At 42.6% G+C, this 24697-nt stretch overlaps 2 protein-coding genes across 2 annotated transcripts in view; one reads left to right on the top strand and one right to left on the bottom strand.

Moving 5' to 3' along the window:
- CCR3 (C-C motif chemokine receptor 3) overlaps window positions 1-6135 on the bottom strand; it is a 31824-nt gene extending 25689 nt beyond the window's left edge. Inside the window, exon 1 of the mRNA XM_025272172.2 lies at window positions 6050-6135. The gene's annotated coding sequence lies outside the window, so the exon portion shown is untranslated. The remainder of the gene's footprint in view (window positions 1-6049) is intronic.
- LOC102391941 (C-C chemokine receptor type 1) overlaps window positions 1-24697 on the top strand; it is a 91400-nt gene that overhangs the window by 48760 nt on the left and 17943 nt on the right. The gene's annotated exons all lie outside the window — the stretch shown is intronic.

Below are 24697 nucleotides of genomic sequence, written 5' to 3' on the forward strand. Positions count from 1 at the left end.
TCCAGGAGTGCCCTAGCTATGCCATACCATGGAACTGTGGCTGCTGGGCTGCTGTGGCCTGGCAGTGCCATGCATTCCTCCTTCCTCTCGTCTCATTGTTCTGAAGCAGGAATTCAGACATTGGCCCTTTGTGCTTAAATCTGCCAGTTTTTCCTTCCCTGGTGGCCCAGTGGTTTAGAATCCACCTTGCAATGCAAGGGACACCAGTTTGATCCCTACTCAGGGAAGATTCCACATGTCTTGGAGCAACTAAGCCCATGCACCACAACTGCTAAGTTCTAGGGCCCGCAGGCTGCAACTCCTGAAGCCCGTGTGCCTAGAGCCTGTGCTCCACAACAAGAGAAGCCACGCAGTGAGAAGCCCACACACCAATGAAGAGTAGCCCCTGCTCGCTGCATCTTGAGAAAGAAGTGTGCAGCAACAAAGACCCACCACAGCCAAAAAATAAATAAGTAAATCTTTTTAAAAAATTAAAAACAGAAAAACTGAATCACTTTTCTGTACACCAGAAACTAACAACACTGCAAATCAACTATGCTTCAATTAAAAAAAAATGAAGGCCAGAAAACAACAAAATACCACCAACCACAGCTTACTCCCCTCAAGAAAACCCACAGAGGGAAAAGGAAGATAGTAACGAGACTAGAAAGTTCAGAAAAGGGAAGTATGAACTGAATACAAGATGCCTCACCCCACAGGCACAAACCCATGGTTTGAACTTCTGTTTGTGTGGCATGAAGCAGAGCCCACCCCAAGATGGCAGTGCGGCAAGACCCCTGCCTCCCTCCAGAAAGAGGACTGATCTAGCAGTGGTCTCATGAGCTGGTACATCCCAAGTGTAAGGGAATCCCCCTGCAAATAAGAAATTGAGCGCCAGCTAGCTGTATAAAGGGCAAGCATTTGGTTTCTGCCCAAACCAAAGATTTGTGGACTCAGATACAAAATCTGTTATGTTATTGGATCCCTTTGTCCTTGCAGATTTAAGATGAAAGAGATGGAAATACCTTTCCTGTACATTCATGGTGTGTAGATAGCAGTAATGTGCTGGTAAGTGTTTTAACAATCCACTAGGAAGAAAGAAACAAAAAAGGCATTGAAATGTTTGCTGGTTTCCAGTTCCCTGGTGCAAAGACTCTCCTTGTGGCCAAGTTCAAGCTGCTGACTTAAGGTTACTGAAGGTGGAGTTGGGCAGCCTGAGCTTACCACAGGGTTAAACAACCATAGTGTTGCATTTACCTTATGTGCTTTATGTGCATCGTTGGATAAATGTTCATAGATGAAAAAAGTGAGGCTCAGAAAAATAGATTACTTACCCTGTGTCATTAGCTACTTACTGGTGGAAAGAGGAGTTTAAAATAAATTAAAATTGATCTGCTCTAGACCAGTAATTCTGAAGCTTTTTTGATATTGGCATAAACAGCCTTTTTTTTTTCTTAGTCTTATGAGAGGATTTTATGAGCAATAAATTGGATAGCCTGTGTAAGACCCCTAGTATAGATTTATACAATTGATGATCAATAAATAACTGTTATTTATTACTATCAATATTGTTATTAGTATCATATCCTTGTTATGTATGAGGTAGAGGCTCCTTGCTTTGATGTGGAAAAAATGAAGCATTTGTTGACATGAACCTAGTTAGAGAAGAAGTGGCTATGCCTGCAGTTTCAATAAAATTCTTTGAAAGGCATTTCTTATGGCACAGACCTTGTAAGAAGCAGAGCAGGGCTCAAGGCCATAATTTCTCCATATATCCCAAAACAGATTTCATTGGCTTCTCTTAAACTCTGCTCTTTAAGCCAGATCATAGCATGTGTTGAGGTTTAGATAATACCACACCCATGGGATGCTGAGGGCAGAAACCTTGAGCAGGAGAGAATACCTTGCTGCCAAAGGATGTTGCCAAGCCAAGAAGTACATCTTCATGAGGCACTCAGTGGCCATAAACTCAGCTCCATTCCATGTTTTCCTCTCACTCTTATGTATTTTTACTTTAGAACACTGTGTACACATGGGTGTTGGTTTTATTCTCAGTGGTTCCCAAAATAGAAAACAGATAACAAACACTTACCAAATTGTGGTGCTGGGGAAGACTCTTGAGACTCCCTTGGACTGCAAGGAGATCAAACCAGTCAATCCTAAAGAAAATAAACCCTGAATATTCATTAGAAGGACCGATGCTAAAGCTGAAGCTCCAATACTTTGGCCACCTGATGCAAAGAGCCAACTCATTGGAAAAGACCCTGATACTGGGAAAGACTGAGGGCAAGAGAAGGAAGCGACAGAGGATTAAATGGTTGGATAGCATCACTGACTCAGTGGACATGAGTTTGAGCAAACTCTGGGAAATAGTGAAGGACAGGGGAGCCTGGTGTACTGCAGTCCATGAGGTCACAGAGTTGGTACCTCTTAGTGGCTGAACAACAGCAGCAAGTGCCTAACAAATAATTTTGTGAAAGTACATTATGACTCTATTTTCACAATAACTCAGACCAAACTAGAATCTTTATAGTAGAAAGTATTACATCCCTCACCCATGAGTCAAACATTTACAGATTTAGCAAATGGGCTCTGTGTCCTAAAACGATGTTTACTTGTAACTATTGTTGTTGTTTAGTCACTAGTTATGTCCAACTCTTTGGGACCTGGAGGCCCGCCAGCATCCTCTGTCCATGGGATTTCCCAGGTAAAAATATTAGAGTGGGTTGCCATTTCCTTCTCTGGGGATCTTCCCGACTCAGGGATCAAACTCATGACTCGTGCATTGCGGGTTTGCTACTGAGCCACCAGGGACTCATTTTCTTATTTAAATATGTGATTTTGAGTCCTGGCTCTATGACTTTTTTAACTGACTTGACTCTGAAACTTTATGGCATTGAGACACTCGAGCCCAGAGGGTCACAGGGCAGGTTGGTTTGGGATTTTGTTTTTGTATTACAGTTTGTGGTCATTTTAATTTATCAACATAAAATTCAAATAAATGGATATTCCCAGAAGTTCCCTCTGGGACAATTATTGGGAAAATGCCATTAGTTCCTAAAGTTTAAAATGTCCTACCTCAGAAAATCCCAAGTTGCACACATACCAAAAAGAATAATTTCAAACTCATAGAAAAAGAGGTCAGTTTTGTGGTTACCAGAGGTGGGAGTTGGGAGGTGGGGAGAAAGGGAAGGTGGAACTGGATGAAGGTGGTGAAAAGGTACAGACTTCCAGTTACAAAATAAAAAAATACTAGTCATGTAAAACATTTTGAATATAATTGACACTGCTGTTATAGGTGAGAGGTGTTAAGAGAGTAAATCCTGAGTTCTTATCACGAGAAAAAAATTTTTTTCTATTTCTTTAACCATATCTATTTGAAATGATGAGTATTCGCTAAACTTACTGTTACTTCATGATGTATGTAAGTGAAATCATTCTGTGGTACACCCTAAGCTTATACAATGCTGTATGTCAATTATATCTCGATAAAACTGGAAGAAAAAAGTAATAAAATATTCTTAGAAGAATGATTTGCAATGCCAGTTTTAATGGCTGGTAAGCATTGTATCATGTGCATATATTTACTGATTTTTCAGGTGGTCCATTATTATTAGATACGTAGATCGGGTAAAGTATTCCTCCGTCATTAATAAGGCTGTGATACACATCCTTATTCACAGAGTGTTGTGCACATCTCTGATTGTTTCACTGGACTTGCTACTAAAACTTTGTGCCCTCTGGAAGCTTTTGATACATTATTGCCAGATTTCTCTGCCAAACAGTTGCATTTAAGGTCTTTATTCCCAACAGCAGTTCATGAAAGTGTCTGTTTTTTTCACACTGTCAGCACATCAGATATTGCCATACTATTTCTTTAACTTCTTTAATGATTCTCAATTTTATAGGCAAAAAAAAGTGCCAACTTGTTTTTTTTAGTTTGTACCTCTTGGAAAAAAACATGATTTTTAAAAGAATCCTTTTAAAAAAGCCCTGGACCCCTCACGTTTCCCAGCATCGTGTTGGGGGCGCCACAGCCACTGCACTGGGGCTGCGTGGCCAAGTGACTCACTCTGTCAAAAGGCTAACAGAGTTCCCTGCGTCGGAGGTTCTGTCAGAGCACCACGTGGCTTACTTTTGACCCTAAATACCAACATCCTTTGTTCCGAGAGGAGGGGAAGAGAAAGCATCAAGTAAACATCCTAAGAAAAGGTAGCAGCTGGCAGGAGCATTTCTGCTTTCATTTGTCTGGATTGTTCGGTTCAGACTGAAGGGCAGATAGGAAAGCCCTTTAACAGGCAGGGAAATGGACCGTAAGGAGACTTTGTTTTGACACAGGTCACTCTCGGTGTTTTAATGCACTCACAACAGTTTCTCCTTCTGGTGTGGAGTTGGAACGACCCTGGACTCCACAGAGGCGTGGTGCCCTCCCTGTAGACTGAGCGAGTCACATTCTGTCGCTCCTCTGTTGCAGTTCTGAGTCGAATACGTTTGCCCTCATCTCTTTTCCCCCCTTCTGTTAGGAGCAGACTAAATCTAATACTGTGTTCTTAGCGTATGTTGAACTTAGTGAACTCTGTGATTCTCATGAAAAGGCTCGAGTGGAGAAAGGCCAGGTCTTGTAATTAAAGGCTTCTGGAAGCATCCTTCAGAGCGCATGCCATTGGCTCTTGTACCCTGTTGTCCACCAGAGTCTCTTCTCTGTGTATTTCGGTGTAAGTGTGATGTGGCTAAAGAGAGCTGATGCTTGAGATTTTTCACTGTGACAGTGCAGAATAACAAAGAAGGGGGAGACGTTGCTTTCATTTTATTTTTAGGTTAAGTTTATATTGACCTAGCTTCCATTGCTCTGAGAATTACTATATGAAAAAAAATTTTTTTAATGTAGTCTGTACTATTATATCATTATTATTGATGTAATGGGTTAAAAATTGCATATTGGTTTTCATTTTTAATCCGTCTATTATATATAATATGAACTTTCCAGATGGCACAGTGGTAAAGAATCTGCCTGCCAGTGCAGGGAGACACAAGAGATGCAGATTTGATCCCTAGGTCAGGAAGATCCCCTGGAGCAGGAAATGGCAACCTACTCTAGTATTCTTGCCTGAAAAATTCCATGGACAGAGGCACCTACTGGGCTACAGTCCAGGGGATCGAAAAGAGTTGGGCGCAGCTGAGCACAACACCCATACAGAATATATATTAAATATTAGTTTTATATCTGGTCAGCCTCAACTCTACCCCTTCCTAGGTTTTAACACTTTTTTTCACTTTATTCCAGACTGCAGCTTTTCCCTAAGCTCATATCAGGTCCTCATATATAGAAAACTGCCTTGTTTATTTGAATAAGAAAAAGTTTGAGACTTCCAGAAGAACATTAAACAGCTACATACATACAGAAACAGAATATAGAATATACATTTCTAATTTAACCTTGGTATAAGTCACAACTTCTCTAGACCTGTTTTTACATGATGAAAGGAGAGTTTATCATTAGAAGAGAGAACACAAGTAAACCCTTCTCTATTTCAGACCTGTCAGGGGAGTCAGGCCCCAAGTCTTTCCCAAACCAGGAGCTGTTTCCCCTTCTCCTCCTGAATCTTAGCTCCATTCCCCTCTAGCTCTTTACTTACTAATAGAACCAGACAGTAGGGTTAATAACCACCACTGATTCCTATTCTGGACCCGGAATAGGTGTATAAGGTTCAGAGGGTGGATTTACTTGCTCCATGAGGCACACAGAATCCAGGAGTGGTTGAACTTGAACTTAAACCCATGTTTTCAAGCTCCAGAACCATAATCTCAACCACTGAACTATGCTGTCCCAAAGTAGCCTGGTGGTTCTCCAACATTTTTTCAGCACTGAAACTTTTTAACTGATATCTTCCATAAAATTGCAAAAATAGGGCTGCCCTGGGTAAGAAGGAACCCAGTCTTATTTGCTTGGCCTCATTTACAAGCCTGGGTTGGCCCTATGGTGCTTTCACAGAACACTGAGCTGCAGGAAGTAGGAGAGGAAACCACTACATTCCCATGACTACACTGACCTTGATGGAGCAAAACCTACCTTGCCTCCTCTCCAGAGTCTCTGGGTGAAGACCAAGCAGTCAGGGTCCACAACAGCAGAGGCCCAAGAGCGTGAGTCACAGCTTAAGTAGCAGTGTCAACAGTCAAAGGGCCAATAGAGCTGCCCTATTTTAATACTTCCGCAGCACTGCAGAAAGGTTATCAAGAGACAAGCGGTGTCTGCATTTTCTCTGCCTTGACAATGGACATGATAAGGGATTTGAAAACTCATTTCCCCTGTTCTCTGCCAAGTAAAAACCAGAGTTATACTGAATAAAAATTGAATACCCTATGTGGCTGGTTTGGTAATCATTAATGCATCCTTAATATCTAGCCATGTGTGCTAGTCATACCAAAATCTGCTTTTAGATCTTTCAATTCAGTTCAGTTCAGTTGCTCAGTTGTGTGCGACTATTTGCAGCCCCATGGACTGCAGCACACCAGGCTTCCCTGTCCTTCATCATCTGGAGCTTGCTCAAACTCATGTCCATTGAGTCAGTGATACCATCCAACCATCTCATCCTCTGTCATCCCCTTCTCCTCTTGTCTTCAGTCTTTCCCAGCATCAGGGTCTTTTCCAGTAACTCAGTTCTTCACATCAGGTGGCCAAAGTATTGGAGTTTCAGCTTCAGTATCAGTCCTTCCAATAAATATTCAGGACTAATTTCCTTTAGGATGGACTGGTTGGATCTCCCTGCTGTCCAAGGGACTCTCAAGAGTCTTCTCCAACACCACAGTTCAAAAGCATCAATTCTTCACCACTCAGCTTTCTTTATAGTCCAACTCTCACATCCATACATGACTCATGGAAAAACCATAGCTTTGACTAGATGGAACTTTGTTGGCAAAGTAATATCTCTGCTTTTTAGTATGCTGTCTAGGTTGGTCACAGTTTTTCTTCCAAGAAGCAAACAACTTTTAATTTCATGTCTGCAGTCACCATCTACAGTAATTTTGGAGCCCCAAAAATAAAGTCTTTCACTGTTTCCCCATCTATTCGCCATGAAGTGATGGGACCAGATGGCATGATCTTAGTTTTCTGAATGTTGAGTTTAAAGCCAGCTTTTTCACTCTCCTCTTTGACTTTCATCAAGAGGCTCTTTAGTTCCTCTTTGCTTTCTGCCATAAGGGTGGTGCTATCTGCATATCTGAGGTTATTGATATTTCTCCCAGCAATCTTGATTCCAGCTTGTGCTTCTTCCAGCCCAGAGTTTCTCATGATGTTCTCTGCATATAAGTTAAATAAGCAGGGTGACAATATACAGCCTTGACATACTCCTTTCCCTATTTTGAACCTTTCTGTTGTTCCATGTCCAGTTCTAACTGTTGCTTCCTGACCTACATACAGATTTCTCAAGAGGCAGGTCAGGTGGTCCGGTATTCCCATCTCTTTAAGAATGCTCCAGAAATAACTCATGCTTTAATAGAATCTGACATGTCAGTGTCCTAGTGAAGAATATTGCTTTCATTGTCTCTTGCCTTCTGAAATACCTCAGTCCACTGGGGACCAGTGTATTTATAGTACCCACAAATTGTTTTTAAATTTCAACTGTTGAGTTAGGTGTGCTTGAAGGACTTGTGAGCACAGAACCGCAGCTACACTACCTAGTTGGCCCCAGGAGCACTTATCTTCAGATAAATGGGAGAAGAGAATTTATCTTGACTGCAGGGGTAAAAATCATAGTGCATAATCAATCCAAGCAGATGAGGGTTAGCAATGAACATGCAGAAGAAACCGATGTTGGTGAGTAAAGAGAAGGAGGCCAGAAGTTTTCCATAAGAAGTATAACCTAATCAGAACCCTGGCAACTTGAATGGGATTTAAAAGCATGTCCAAAAGAAGTTTGCCTTGTTGGCTCTCTGGTGGTAGTGGAGTGAGAGCGCTTGGAGCAAGTTCCTAGAACTTTCGGCCACAGTAGAGTGTAAATTATGCAACAATCAAATTCATTTATTGGTTTTATTTAAGCTGAGTTTTTCATTTTGGATTTTTTCTTTTTCACATTTTCAAATACTTCAACCACATGTAAAATCTTCTTTGGAAATGACCGATCAACCAGCATCGTTACAAGTACATGTGGACACAGCATACTTAGCGCAGGATCCTGTATGCACATCCGCTCTTCCATTTGCTGTGTAAGACGTTTCTGTTTCCTAGTGCAGAACACCCTTCTCTGAGCTCACCTACTTGGGACTGCTGATGAACATGGAGGCAGTTTTCAATCTGGGGCTGCTACAAATACAGCTGCTATGAACATCTGTAACATCTTTGTTTGAACATAAGCTTTCTTCTCTCTTGAGTAAATACCTAGGGGTGATATATGCCTGGACTTGTATAGTGGATGCATATTGAATTTTCTTAAAAACTGCTCAACTCTTTCCCAAAGTGACTGTACCATTTTATATCCTCATCAGTAGTGTGGGAGTTCTAGCTGTTCTACATCCTCACCAACATTTAGTAAATTTGTTATTTTTTTTTTCTTTTATTATACTGTTTATTTTTTTTCCTGGTGATTCTCATGCCTTTTAAGGATTTGCCTTCTTCACATCTTCACCTTCCCCCAACCTCTGCAGTATACTTTCTATTCAGTCAAGTCCTCCTTCCGCTGGAAATGACTTCTAAGAGCTCCCCATCCTTACTGTCCTGACCTGGATCCACTTCCCAGGCCACACCACTGTCCTCTGGAAGCTTATCTCCTACTGGGTGGGGCTCCCTGGCTCCTGGGCCCTCCATCTTCCTCTCTTGCTTTGCCTGAGTACAGACCTAAGTAACTTTCAATGGGGAGAAGGCAATGGCACCCCACTCCAGTACTGTTGCCCGGAAAATCCCATGGATGCAGGAGCCTGGTAGGCTGCAGTCCATGGGGTCGCTAAGAGTCAGACACGACTGAGTGACTTCACTTTCACTTTCCACTTTCATGCATTGGAGAAGGAAATGGCAACCCGCTCCAGTGTTCTTGCCTGGAGAATCCCATGGATAGAGAAGCCTGGTGAGCTGCAGTCCATGGGGTCGCACAGAGTCAGACACGACTGAAGCAACTTAGCAGCAGCAACTTTCAATGAGAGAACAATGATAGATAGAATTTCTGAATCCTCACACATCTGAAATGTTTTCGTCCTGCCTTCATACCTTATATACTTTGATAGTTTGATTGAGCAGAGAAATGTTGGCTCAAAGTTATTTTCCTTTAGAACTCAAAAACCATCTATCATCTTTTAGCGTCCTCTGTAGCTAATGATGTTTCATTATATTATTTCAAATCCATTCTTATTTTCAGAAAGAACCTTTCTGCATCCTTGGTTTTCTGAAATGTCCCCAAGAATGTGTCTGAGCCTAGGTGCTGTTCATGATACTAACAACTCAATAGACTGTTTCAATCTGAACACTTTTGTTCCTTTAATCTGGAAAGTCCTCAATCTCAATTTTGTATAATTCCTTCCACTCTGATTAGTTGATTCCTATTAATCACATTTTGAATCTCATCCATTTTTCCCTCCAGGTAGTTTGTTATTTTCTCCTTTATATTTTGTCTCTTTTGTGGTATGGTTTTCCATTTTAGTCACTCAAAGGAATAGAGGTATATCATATTTTAATTTGTATTTTTTAATGAATACTGATGTTATATGTTTCTCTTTTCTTTTACTTTTAACCAATCTATTTCTTAATATGTGAAGTTAGTATCTAAAGGCAGCATTTATCTAATATCTTCATAATAACTTTGCAACTTTTCTGTAAGTTTGAAATTACTCCAAAATTAGAAGTTTATGTTTTTTGTTTGTTTTATTTTATTTTTTAACTTTACAATATTGTATTGGTTTTGCCATATATCAAAATGAATCTACCACAGGTATACACGTGTTCCCCATCCTGAACCCTCCTCCCTCCTCCCTCCCCATACCATCCCTCAGGGTTGTCCCAGTGCACCAGCCCGAAGCATCCAGTATCGTGCATTGAACCTGGACTGGCGACTCATTTCATATATGATATTATACATGTTTCAATGCCATTGTCCCTAATCATCCCACCCTCTCCTTCTCCCACAGAGTCCAAAAGACTGTTCTATACATCAGTGTCTCTTTTGCTGTCTCGTATACAGGGTTATGTTTTTAAAAAGACTTAAATACTAGAGAAAAGATACTTTATATTTACTCATTTCCAGTGCTGTTCATTTCTTTGTGCAGATCTACATTCACTTCTCATATAATTTTCCTCTTGTCTGAAGTTCTTCCTTTAACTTTTTTGTAGTACTGTTCTGTTGGTGATGAATTAATTCAACTTTTGTTTGTAACCGTCTTTATTTCACCCTCAATTTTTTTGATAATTCTTCAGGGTATAGATTCTCAGTTGAGTCTTTTTTCATTACTCTAAATGTGTTTTTCTAGTATTTCCTCATTTGAGTTGTTTCTAATCAGAAATATCATCATTATGTTATGCTGCGGTGTAGTTTTCTTCAGGTTACTTGTACTTGGATATCAATAAGATTCTCAGATCTGCGGATTAATATTTTCAATTAAACGTGAGTTTTGAGCCACTACTTCTAATTGTCTTTTCACCACTGCTTATTTTTAGGGACTCTAATTATTTGTCCATTAGGCCACGTCTTAAAATTATCTCATTGATGATTTTTAAATTTTTTTTTAAATTCTTTTTTCTCAGTTCCATTTTCAATACTCTCTATTGATATCATCAAGTTCACTAATCATTTCTTCTGCAATGTCCCATGTACCATTAATCCTATTCTACTTTTCTATATGTTTTACATAAATTGCCTTTCCCTCACCTCTGGATTATACCCAATGATATTGCTAATGATTTTTTGTACATAAAATGTTTCTTATATTTTTATAGCAGTTCCTTAAATTGGCAATTTTTTCCACATTTCATGGATTCTGAGAAGCAAGTAAGGGGGTGATATTAATAGTATCTGTGTTTTACAGGTAAAGTAAATGAGAAATCAAGTGAGACTGCCAAGGTGTCTAGTGAGTGGAAATCACTGTGGTTGATCATAATCATTTATCTTTTCTTATATGATCATGTTTAATCGGGAACAATTTCCTATTTTTAAATTTGGTTGTTTTGGGTTACATAGACATATATTACATTATAGATGGATATTCAGTTCAGTTCAGTTCAGTTCAGTCGCTCAGTCGTGTCCGACTCTTTGTGACTCCATGAATCGCAGCACGCCAGGCCTCCCTGTCCATCACCAACTCCCGGAGTTCACCCAAACTCATGTGCATCGAGTTGGTGATGCCATCCAGCCATCTCATCCTCTGTTGTCCCCTTCTCCTCCTGCCCCCAATCCCTCCCAGTATCAAAGTCTTTTCCAGTGAGTCAGCTCTTCACATCAGGTGGCTGAAGTATTGGAGTTTCAGCTTCAACATCAGTCCTTCCAGTGAATACTCAGGACTGATCTCCTTTAGGATGGACTGATTGGATCTCCTTGCAGTCCAAGGGACTCTCAAGAGTCTTCTCCAGCACCACAGTTCAAAAGCACCAATTCTTCGGTGCTCAGCTTTCTTCACAGTCCAACTCTCACATCCATACATGACCACAGGAAAAACCATAGCCTTGATTAGATGGACCTTTGTTGGCAAAGTAATGTCTCTGCTTTTGAATATGCTATGTAGGTTGGTAATAACTTTCCTTCCAAGGAGTAAGTGTCTTTTAATATCATGGCTGCAGTCACCATCTGCAGTGATTTTGGAGCCCCCCAAAATGAAGTCTGACACTGTTTCCACTGTTTCCCCATCTATTTCCCATGAAGGGATGGGACCAGATGCCATGATCTTAGTTTTCTGAATGTTAAGCTGTAAGCCAACTTTTTCACTCTCCTCTTTCACTTTCATCAAGAAGCTCTTTAGTTCCTCTTTGCTTTCTGCCATAAGGGTAGTGTCATCTGCATATCTGAGGTTACTGATATTTCTCCCGGCAATCTTGATTCCAGCTTGTGCTTCTTCCAGCCCAGCATTTCTCATGATGTACTCTGCATAGAAGTTAAAAATCAGGGTGACAATATACAGCCTTGACGTACTCCTTTTCCTATTTGGAACCAGTCTGTTGCTCCATGTCCAGTTCTAACTCTTGCTTCCTGACCTGCATATAGCTTTCTCAAGAGGCAGGTCAGGTGGTCTGGTATGCCCTTTTCTTTCAGAATTTTCCACAGTTTGTTGTGATTCACACAGTCAAAGGCTTTGGCATAGTCAATAAAGCAGAAATAGATGTTTTTCTGGAACTCTCTTGCTTTTTCAATGATCCAACGGATGTTGGCAGTTTGATCTCTGGTTCCTCTGCCTTTTCTAAAACCAGCTTGAACATCTGAAAGTTCACGGTTCACGTATTGCTGAAGCCTGGCTTGGAGAATTTTGAGCATTACTTTCCTAGCGTATGAGATGAGTGCAATTGTGTGGTAGTTTGAGCATTCTTTGGCATTGCCTTTCTTTGGGATTGGAATGAAAACTGACCTTTTCCAGTCCTGTGGCCACTGCTGAATTTTCCAAATTCGCTAGCATATTGAGTACAGCACTTTCACAGCATCATCTTTCAGGATTTGAAATAGCTCAACTGGAATTCCATCACCTCCACTAGCTTTATTCATAGTGATTCTTCCTAAGGCCCACTTGACTTCACATTCCAGGATGTCTGGCTCAAGATGGATATTAAATATATTATATTACATTACTATTTACCAAGTTGTAAAGATACATCAATTCCTTTGTTTGTAACCCTATCTGAATTACTTTGCTGACAAAGGTCTGTCGACAAAGGTCTGTCCAAGCTATGGTTTTCCAGTGGTCAAGTGTGGATGTGAGAGGTGGACCATAAAGAAGGCTGAGTGCCAAAGAAGTGATGTTTTTGAACTATAGTGTTAGAGAAGACTCTTGAGAGTCCCTTGGACTGCACTTAGATCAAGCCAGTCAATCGTAAAGGAAATAAACCCTGAATGTTCATTGGAAGGACTGATGCTGAAGCTGAAGCTCCAATACTTTGGCCACCTGATGCAAAGAGCCAACTCATTAGAAAAGACCCTGATGCTGGGAAATATTGCAGGCAGGAGAAGAAGGGGGGGGATAGAGGATGAGATGGTTGGATGGCATCACCGACATGAGTTGAACAGCTCCAGGAGATGGTGAAGGACAGGGAATCCTGGCATGCTGCAGTCCATGGAGTCACAAAGAATTGGACATGACTGAGTGAACAACAACAATCTGAATTCTAGCCAGTGATTTTTTCAGGAAATGTGAAACCAGGAAACAATATGCTAGGTTTCTTCTGTAAATACTGATGAATATTAGTCACATAAGTGACTGAGAGGTACTCACATAACCAAAACGAAGTATAGGAGAGCTTGAATGAGTGGGGAAATTACCTGCTACTAGGCCCAGCTCTCTCATTAACTCACTTTCATGCCAACCTCCTTTCCTTATGCAGATAATAGAAGAGGAAAATCTAGTTCAGTAAATATTTATCAGGGGCTTACTATGAGCGAAACATTGACACATGACTTTTGATTTAAACCTCACCACAGTCCAGACGTCCCATTATATAGGAGAGAGAACCAATATCAAAGAGATAAGAAGGGGCAAAAGGAGAAAAGGAAAGATATACCCATCTGAATATAGAGTTCCAAAGAATAGCAAGGAGAGATAAGAAAGCCTTCCTAGGTGATCAGTGCAAAGAAATAGAGGAAAACAATAGAATGGGAAAGATTAGAGATCTCTTCAAGAAAATTGGAGATACCAATGGAACATTTCATGAAAATATGGGCTCAATAAAGGACAGAAATGGTATGGACCGAACAGAAACAGAAGATATTAAGAAGAGGTGGCAAGAATACACAGAAGAACTATACAAAAAAGATCTTCACGACCCAGATAATTATGATGGTGTGATCACTCACCTAGAGCCAGACATCCTGGAATGTGAAGTCAAGTGGGCCTTAGAAAGCATCACTACGAACAAAGCTAGTGGAGGTGATGGAATTCCAGTTGAGCTATTTCAAATCCTGAAAGATGATGCTGTGAAAGTGCTGCACTCAATATGTCAGCCAATTTGGAAAACTCAGCAGTGGCCACAGGACTGGAAAAGGCCAGTTTTCATTCCAATCCCAAAGAAAGGCAATGCCAAAGAATGTTCAAACTACCACACAATTGCACTCATCTCACACGCTAGGAAAGTAATGCTCAAAATTCTCCAAGCCAGGCTTCAGCAATACGTGAACCATGAACTTTCAGATGTTCAAGCTGGTTTTAGAAAAGGCAGAGGAACCAGAGATCAAATTGCCAACATCCGTTGGATCATTGAAAAAGCAAGAGAGTTCCAGGAAAGCATCTGTTTCTACTTTATTGACTTTGCCAAAGCCTTTGACTATGTGAATCACAACAAACTGAGGAAAATTCTTCAAGAGATGGGCATACCAGACCACCTGACCTGCCTCTTGAGAAATCTGTATGCAGGTCAGGAACCAACAGTTAGAATTGGTCATGGAACAACAGAAAGGTTCAAAATAGGGAAAGGAGTACGTCAAGGCTGTATATTGTCACCCTGCTTGTTTAACTTATATGCAGAGTACATCATGAGAAACGCTGGACTGGAAGAAACACAAGCTGGAATCAAGATTGCCGGGAGAAATATCAATAACCTCAGATATGCAGATAGCACCACCCTTATGGCAGAAAGCAAAGAGGAACTAAAGAGCCTCTTGATGAAAGTCAAAGAGGAGAGTGAAAAAGCTGGCTTTAAACTCAACATTCGGAAAACTAAGATCATGCCATCTGGTACCATCACTTCATGGCGAATAGATGGGGAAACAGTGAAAGACTTTATTTTGGGGGGCTCCAAAATCACTGTAGATGGTGACTGCAGACATGAAATTAAAAGTTGTTTGCTTCTTGGAAGAAAAACTGTGACCAACCTAGACAGCATACTAAAAAGCAGAGATATTACTTTGCCAACAAAGGTCCGTCTAGTCAAAGCTATGGTTTTTCCATGAGTCATGTATGGATGTGAGAGTTGGACTATAAAGAAAGCTGAGTGGTGAAGAATTGATGCTTTTGAACTGTGGTGTTGGAGAAGACTCTTGAGAGTCCCTTGGACAGCAGGGAGATCCAACCAGTCCATCCTAAAGGAAATTAGTCCTGAATATTTATTGGAAGGACTGATGTTGAAGCTGAAACTCCAATACTTTGGCCACCTGATGTGAAGAACTGACTTACTGGAAAAGACCCTGATGCTGGGAAAGACTGAAGATGCGAGGAGAAGGGGATGACAGAGGATGAGATGGTTGGATGGCATCACCGACTCAATGGACATGGGTTTGGGTAAACTTCGGGAGTTGGTGATGGACAGGGAGGTGTGGCATGCTGCAGTCCTTGGGATCACAAAGAGTCCGACATGACTGAGCAACTGAACTGAACTTGAGAAGGGGCAAGGCAGGGTCATGTTCCTTTCTGTGTACAAAGCCCTGCTTGCTATTAAGGAACCGGTAAAGATGAAAGAGAGTTCTTCTCCTCAGGTTGCTTTCAAAATAGCAGAAGTGAACAGATGCACAGACAGTGAGCAGGGAGGCACCAGTTAATAAGGAGAAGCAAGCGCTGCAAGAAATGGTGCTGAAGGCAAGGGAAGCACGTCGGAGGGAGAAATCACTTCTGCCTCTCATGGGTGGGTGAGGGTCAGGTGCTGATTTATCTTGAGAGTAGACTTTAATTTATATATCTAAGGGAGATGATGATTTTTTATAAGCAGAGATATCAATTCTGGGTGCAGGTATCATCAGTAAGCATCACCGTACACAGTGATGATAAAACTTGGAGTGTGTGCAGGACTCAACCAGCAGGTTGGTGTGGGTGGAACACAAGCCCTGGTGACTCAGAGTGTCCCCTCCAGACCTGCTCCATCCCTGTTAGCAGGGAGCTCCCTAGAAATGCAGGCTGTCGGGTCCCACTCCAGATGGATTGCAGTCTGCACAGGTGATTCATGTGCAGAGGAATAAAGGGACAAGTCACGCAGAAAGGTAGCTTCTGATCAGATTCATAGAAACTGCAGGATGTATCGATTAGATGAGGCCTTGGCATACGACCCAGCAATCTACTGCTGGGCATACACACTGAGGAAACCAGAATTGAAAGAGATACGTGTACCACCATGTTCATTGCAGCAGCTGCTGCTAAGTCGCTTCAGTCATGTCGGACTCTGTGCGACCCCATAGACGGCAGCCCACCAGGCTCCCCCGTCCCTGGGATTCTCCAGGCAAGAACAGTGGAGTGGGTTACCATTTCCTTCTCCAATGGGTGAAAGTGAAGTTGCTCGGTCGTGTCCAATTCCTAGGGACCCCATGGACTGCAACCTACCAGGCTCTTCCATCCATGGGATTTTCCAGGCAAGAGTACTGGAGTGGGTTGCCATTGCCTTCTCCGGTTCATTGCAGCACTTTTTACAATAGCTAGGACATGGAAACAACCTAGATGTCTATCGGCACACGAATGGATAAGAAAGTAGTGGTACATGTACACAATGGAATATTACTCAGCTATTAAAAATAACACATTTGAATCAGTTCTAATGAGGTGGCTGAAACTGGAGCCCATTATACAGAGTGAATTAATTTAGAAAGAAAAACACCAATATAGTATATTAATGAATATATATGGAATTTAGAAAGATGGTAATGATGACCCTATATGTAAGACAGCAAAAGAGACACAGATATAAAGAACAGACTTTTGGACTCTGTGGGAGAAGGTGAGGGTGGGATGTTTTGAGAGAACAGCATTGAAACATGTATATTACCATATGTGAAATAGATCACCAGTCCAAGTTTGATGCATGAAACAGGACACTCAAAGCTGGTGCACTGGGAAAACCCAGAGGGATGGGATGGGGAGGGAGGTGGGAGGGGGTTTCGGGATGGGGGACACATGTACACCCATGGCTGGTTCATGTCAGTGTATGGCAAAAACCACCACAATATTGTAAAATAAGTAGCCTCCAATTAAAATGAATAAATTTGTTTAAAAAAAAAGATGAGGTCTTGGAGCAAGACAGGGTGTCCATGTCTGCTCTGCCTTCAGCTCCATCACTTTCCAGCTGTGGGACCTCTGGAAAAGTTACTTCAACTATATCTAAGTTACCTGTGGCCTCATAAGATTTTTTTTTAATGTACTTTATTTTTTTAGATCCGTTTCTGGTTCACAGCAAAACCCAGGGGAAAGGACAGAGAGTTCCTGTTCACCCGCTGCCCCCACACACCTTCAGCATCCTCTGTTACTGACATCCCCAACCGGAGTGGGGCTGTGTTACAGCTGATGAACCTACGTTGACTCATCATCACCCAAAGTCCATAGTTTGCAGTAGGGTTCACCCTTGGTGTCATCCAGTCTAATGCATTTAGATAAATGTGTAGTAATAGGTATCTGTCACTATGGTATCACCTTCACAACCCGAAAAATCACCTAAAAACGTGCTGTGCCTTTCCATCTCTTCTCCCGAGTCCCTGGCAACTGCTGATCTTTTACTGTCTCTAGAATTTGCCTTTTTACAGAAAGTATTATAGTTGGAATCATACAATATATACCCATGTCATATTGGCTTCTTTCACTTAGTAATATGCGTTTTTTAAAGCTTCTTTGCATGGGTTGATAGTTCATTTCTTTTTAATGCTGAATAATATGCTTTTAAATTGTGATTCTGGAGAAGACTCTTGAGAGTCCCTTGGACAGCAAGGAGATCAAACCAGTGACTCCTAAAGGAAGTGAACCATGAATATTCACTGGAAGGACTGAGGCTGAGGCTGAAGCTCCAAACTTTGGCCACCTGATGTGAAGAGCTGCTTCACTGGAAAACACCCTGATTCTGGGAAAGATTGAAGGCAAAAGGAGAAGGGGGCGGCAGAGAATGAGATGGTTGGATAGTGTTACTGACTCAATGGACATGAATTTGAGCAAACTCCAGGAGATAGTGAAGTGCAGAGGAGCCTGGCATGCTGCAGTCCATGGGGCCACAAAGAGTCAGACACGATTGAGCGACTGAACAACAGCAGCAGCAATATTCCGTTGTCTAGATGTATCACAGGCTATTTATCCATTCACACCCGGGAGGGTATCTTGGTTACTTCTAGGTTTGGTAATTGTGAATAAAACTGCTCCAAATATCCAGGTGCAAGTTTTTCCTTAATATATATTTTTTTAGTTTTAATATTTTTTCTTGAAGTATAGTTGATTTACAATGCCATATTAATTACTGCTATACAGCAAAGTGATCCAGTTATACATATTCTTTTAAAAAAATACTCATTTCCAAATACTCAGTATGGTTTATCATAGAACACTGAGTAGAGTCCTCTATGCTATGAAGTAGGACATTGTTTATCCACTCTGTATATAAAAGTTTATATATGCTAACTCCAACCTTCTACTCCGTCACTCCTCCAAACCCCTCCCCCTTGGCAACTGCCAGTCTATTTTCCATCCATAATTCTGTGTCTGGTTCATAGATGGGTTCATTTGTGTTGTATTTTAGATTCCACATATAAGTGTTATCCTATAATATTTGTCTTTCTCTTTCTGACTTAACTTCGCTTAGTGTGATAATCCCTAGGTCTGTCCATGTTGCCCCAAATGGCATCATTTTGTTCTTATTATGGCTCAGTAATATTCCACTGAATATGTGTAACACATCTTCTTTATCCATTCATCAAAACTAGTGGTAATCTGGACTCAGGAAGATCAAAGATAATTATATGGAATTAAATGAACTGCTGAATGTGGTCATAATCTTGTGACTTGTCTCGCATATTCCTGGCTTCTTGATTTATTTGTTTTTCACTACGCTGGGTCTTTGTTGCTGCCTCTGGACTTTCTCTAGTCACAGTATGTGGGGCTACTCTGTAGTTGGAGTGCACAGGCGTTTCAGTGCAGTTTGGTCTCTAGTTGTAGAGCCCCGGCTCAGGGCACATGGGCTTCAGCAGTTGCAGCACACTGGCTCAGTAGTTGCGGTGCATGGGCTTACTTGCTCTGCAACATGTGAAATCTTCCTGGACCAGGGATCGAACTCTTGTCTCCTCATTGGCAGGCCATTTCTTAACCACTTTACCACCAGAGAAATCCATTGCTGGCTTCTGATCTTTGTTTTTAAGATATAGAAAAGCCCTCTTCCTCACACTACTCATGATTTACAACAATTTGGTAATTTACACCTGTGGGTAAAATTAAAATATTTTTCTTTTTTTTCTGTCTGGTTCCTCCAGAAATTGGAGACCCTTGTTCTAAACAACCTTATCAGGTGAATGGGAAAGGCTATCGCTTGGCATGTGCAGGAATCTATTAATAGATATTTTGTTGTTATTGTTCAGTCACTAAGTCATTTCCAACTCTTTGAGACCCCATGGACTGCAGCATGCCAGGCTCCTCTGTCCTTCACTATCTCCTGGAGTTTGCTCATATTCATGTCCGCTGAGTCGTGATGCTGTCTATCCCCTCATCCTCTGCCACCCTCTTCTCTTTTTCCCTTCAGTCTTTCCCAGCACCAAGGTCTTTTCCAGTGAGTCAGCTCTTTATATCAGGTGGCCAAAGGATTGGAGCTTCAGCATCAGTCCTTTCAATGAATGTTCAGGGTTGATTTCCTTTAGGATTGACTGGTTTGATCTCCATGGGACTCTCAAGAGTCTTTTGCAGCACCACAATTTGAAAGCATCAATTCTTCAGCGCTCAATCTTCTTTATGGTCTCTCACATCCATACATGACTACTAGAATAACTATAGCTTTGACTATATGGACTTTTGTCAGCAAAGTGATATCTCTGCTTTTTAGTAAGCTGTCTAGATTTGTCACAGCTTTCCTTACCAGGAGCAAGTGTCTTTCATTTTCATGGCTATAGTCACCATCCACAGTGAGTTTAGAAGCCAAGAAAATAAAGTCTATCACCGCTTCCACTTTTTCCCTTTCTCTTTGCCATGAAGTGATGGGACTGGATGCCATGAATCTTTGTTTTTTGAATGTTGAATTTCAAGTCAGCTTTTTCACTCTTCCCTTTCACTTTCATCAAGAGGCTCTTTAGTTCCTCCTCACTTTCTGCCATAAGGGTGGTGTCATCTGCATATCTGAGGTTGTTGATATTTCTCCCAGCAATCATGATTCCAGCTTGTGATTCATCCAGCCTGGCATTTTACATGATGTACTCTGCATAGAAGTTAAATAAGCAGGGTGACAATATAGAGCCTTGGTGTACTCCTTTCCCTATTTTGAACCAGTCTATTGTTCCATGTCCAGTTCTAATTCTTGCTTCTTGACCGTCATACAGATTTCTCAGGAGGCAGGTAAGCTGGTCTGGCATTCCCATCTCTTGTAAGAATTTTTCACAGTTTATCTCGATCTACACAGTCAAAGGCTTTAAGGTATTCAATGAGGCAGAAGTGGATGTTTTTCTGGAATGAAATTGTCTAGATTTTTGGGGGGGACCTGAAAAAGAGATAAATGTACCCAATCTGTAGATATCCCAGGCAGAATCTGAAGGCAAGACAAGCCATTGGCATGGCTTTACTGGCCTTGAGAGGCCTTTAAAAAGCTCAATCTGAGATTCGTAGTAAAAAGTTTCAGTGTAGTCAGTTTGGTTGGGCATTAGTCCGATGTGGCCTGCTTTGCCTGGTAAAGCAATAAAAGCTACTCTTTTCTACTTCACCCAAAACTCTGTCTCTGTATTCGCATTCAGCACTGGTGAAGAGAGGATGAGTTTTGGCGTCAACACCCTAGTCCTCTGCCTATTTCTCTGATAGACTCCTGCTCATGGTCTGTATCAGATTAAGTCTCTGCAAATGTGATGTCTCTGCAAAACACTTTGGACCCCGCCTACTTTCCTCTGTGCATCTCTTGAACCCAACCAGATTTCTGTCCTAACCAGACTGTGACTTTGTAGACAAGAGTGTCTCACACTGTAATATGCGAAGAAATCCCTGGGGACACTGGTAAAAAAAAATGCAGATTCTGTAGGTTTGCAATGGGGTGAAAGTCTGCATTTCTGATAAGCACTCAGGTCTTCATCACACTTTAAGAGCAAGGATCCAGCACTGATTCTCAGACTCCAGCACCAATAAGAAGCATGTGGAAAGCTTGTTCAACCATAGCTTCCCAATCCAACACCCCCACATGCTGAAATTCTGCAAGTCACAAGGTGGCGCCTGAGTGTCTTCATTTCCACCAAGCTCCCAAGGTAGTTGCTGCTGCTGGCCCACAGACCTGACCTTGAGTTAACACGAGTTCCAGGCCTTGATTAATGCAACTTTGAGACCGTTAACTGGCAGAGAAAGAGGGCGTTTGATAGGCATGTGAGAAATTAGCTGGATGGGAATCAGTACCAGCATGCATCAGCCATGTAATTAGAGCTTTCAGAGCAGATAGATGAGTCAGTGGGTGTGTACATACACATGTGACAGTCTGCAGCTTAGAACTGAAGTACAGAGGGTCATAGTCAGCCTCCTCTTTCCTCCCTGCCTTCCCACCAGGCTCAGCCCACAATGGGCCAGTACCCAGTGCTTGCGGGTACTTCGTTCAGGGAGCTGTCATGGTCTGGTTAGCAGCCCTTGGCCCCAGCTTTAATGGGCTCAGTGGCCACACCCTGGGCTCTATACCAGCAGGAACCACCCCCAGAGATCCTTGTGTTTATGAGCAGGTTGTGGAGGGGTGAAAAGAGGCCATGAGGAGATACAGCACTCCCCCTTTGTCCATAACTACTCAAAACCTGCCCACAGTGTCTGCTTCCTGCTGAGCAGCTCCTTGAGGCAAAACTGCAGAAAGGAGTACCCCGCCCCTTGTCACCATAGCCCAGTCTTGCCCCAGGATGCCGGGCCCAGGGACTGTCTCCTGGTTTCACTGCATAGAAACCATCTTTCAAGTTGCTATTTTCTCACAAAACGGCTTTGAGCTTCCTTATTTCTAAGAACCAACGACCGGAAGAGACAGCACTTTTTTCCGTTAGATGTCATCATGCCTGGATGAGCTGCACCATCTCATGGCCATGAGCAGAGCTGGTCTGTGTGTGCTAGAAAGATAGAAGTGCCCTGGGTCCTGGATAAGTCACAGAGCTGTCATTAACCAGCTCTGTGACCATCTTGACTCTATGTTTCTTATGATTCATCCATTCACAAATGTTTATTGGGGGACTTCCCTGGTGGCCCAGTGGTTAAGACTCCACCCTCCCCAAGCAGGGGGCACAGGTTCCATGCCTGGTGAGGGAACTAAGATCCCACATGCTGCACACCATGGCCAAAACAATGTTTACTGAGCACCTGCTGTGTGGGGCTACAGCAGTGGACAAAAGAGGGAAAATTCCTCAGGAAGCTGTCATTACACTGAGAGAAACGGTGGACAATAACTACATATTAAATATATGTAACCCAGGTAGTAATAAGTAAATCTGGGAAGGGGGTCATTGATTTCTAAGGTGGGAGAAGAGGAGATTCAATTTTAATAAGATGGTTAGAGAACACCTCCTGAGAAAGCATTGCACGCGTGTGGAAATGAAGGAGGTGAGGGAGCAGGCTTTCCGGGCATGTGGGGGAGGGGCATCTTGGCCGAGGAAACAGCACGTGCAAGGGCGCTGAGGTGGAAAGGCACCTGGCGTGTTCAGGGGCATCCTGGGAGCCAGTTTGGCTGGAACGGAGTGAGCGAAGGAGAAACTAATAGATGAAGTCAGAGAGGGGAGGAGGGAGGTGGTGAAGTGCCTTGCAGGCCACTGTAAGGACTTGGAGCAGGTGTGCCTGACCTGAAGCAACCCTTGAGGAATCCCTCCAGCTGCTGTATTGGAAAGAGACTGTGGTCTTGCTTGGTTTGGACCAAACTGGGGCCAGTGGGTGAAGCAAGAAGGGATTGAAGTCTTTGTATGTTCAAAGTGGAGTCAACAGATTCTGCAAAAAGATCGCAAGTCAGGTTCCAAAGAGTAGATTCAAGTGAGACTCCAAGGTTTTGTTAGCTTCCATCAGAAGAATGGAGCTGCCATTTACCTCCAGGTGTGGATGACAGTGACAATAAAATTTGGAGAGATCAGGAATTCTATTTGAAAAGCTTTCGAGAAAACCAGGTGGAGACATTGAGCAGAGTGTTGGGTATGAGCCTAGATTTGAGGGGTGGGGTGAGCTGGAGATGTACATTAGGGCGTCCTCAGTGTGAATGTGATGTTTGGACCCACGAGAGAGAATGGCGCCACCAAAGGCGTGAATGTAGATCAGAAAGAGGGGAGGATTCACGGACCATGCCTGGGGCATGCCAAGGTTAGGAAGTTGGAATATTGAGCAGAAGGCAGTGGGTATGGAGAAGGAGCTGCCTGCTGCCTGTGAATCATGGAAAAACCAGGGAAAACCTGTGTCCTTCATCCTCAGAGGAAGAGTATCAAGAAAAGGGATCAATTATGGTGTAAAATGTGCTGAGCAGTCAGGTCCAATGAGGCTTGAGAACTGACCATTGCATTTAGCCACCTGGAGGTCACTGGTGAGCCTCCCAAAATCATTGGTGGTTAGGGGGAGAGCAGGGTCCAGAAACTTTGGGTGGAGTGGAGCTGGATACAAATAAAGACAACTCTTTTGAGTATTGTAAAGAGCTGTGCAGAAATGAAGCAGTAATCATATGAGACTTCCCTGGTGGTCCAGTGGCTGAGACTCTTTGCTCCCAGTGCAGGGGCCCAGGTTCAATCCCTGGTCAGTGAACTATATCCCACATGCTGTGACGTGCAAATCCCACAGTGAAGATCCCATGTGCTGCACCTGTGATTCAGCACAGTGGAAAAAATAAACAATTAAAAAAGAAATGACTCAGTAGTTAAAGACAAAAGTGGAATCAAAGGAGACTGTGCTTGCTTACTTCTTTGTTTGCTTATATGTTTCAGATTAAGTGAGGGCATGAGTGTATACTGATGAGAATAACCTGACAAAGCAGGAAAAACTGGTGATACAGGAGACGATGACTAGAATGATGCCCTCGTGCTGATGAGAGAGGATGTGATCCTGGGTAGCGTGGACAAGATGGGCTTGAAGCATGGAGAATCCATCCTCATGGCAGGAGGGAGGCAGGTAGAAGGGCCAGGGAAGGGTGGATGGGAAGAAGGGAGGGGGGATGTGTAAACAGTCTCTTCTGAGCCTTCTGTCTTCTCACTGACGTGAGGAACAAGGTCATCAGCTAAGACTGAGGATGATGGAGGTGGTGCTGGAGGTTCAGGGGAAAGGCAGAAAGTGTGACATGTCTAAGAGGGGGAAAACCATTGATGGGCATGAGGGACCCTTTGCATGTGGCCATCAGTAATTCAGGGGGGTCCCAGTCAGTTCCATTGTATGGTTTCCTCCAGCCACGTTCAACTTCACGGTGCTGGTGGGGATTTGGATCTGATCAGGACTGGGTTTGTGCCAGGTGGACACAACCAGATCAGAAAAGAGTGAAGGTGTTGAGGATGTTGTACGGGAGGGACTGTGATGATGGCCCCTGGACTCTAAGGTGGAAGTAAGGGCAGGAGGAGGCTGAGGGTCAGGAGAAACTGACACGTCACTGGTTACACTGGGGTCAAAGCACCCCTGGAGCGGAGATGCTCGAGGAGTGAGGAGTAAAGGTGGGCGGGGCACGAAGGGCTGGGGTGTCGGGACCGGAGCACCACTGAAGCTGAGATGCTCGAGGAGT

This window comes from Bubalus bubalis, chromosome 21 (genome assembly GCF_019923935.1).
Source record: "Bubalus bubalis isolate 160015118507 breed Murrah chromosome 21, NDDB_SH_1, whole genome shotgun sequence".
NCBI lineage: Eukaryota > Metazoa > Chordata > Mammalia > Artiodactyla > Bovidae > Bubalus > Bubalus bubalis.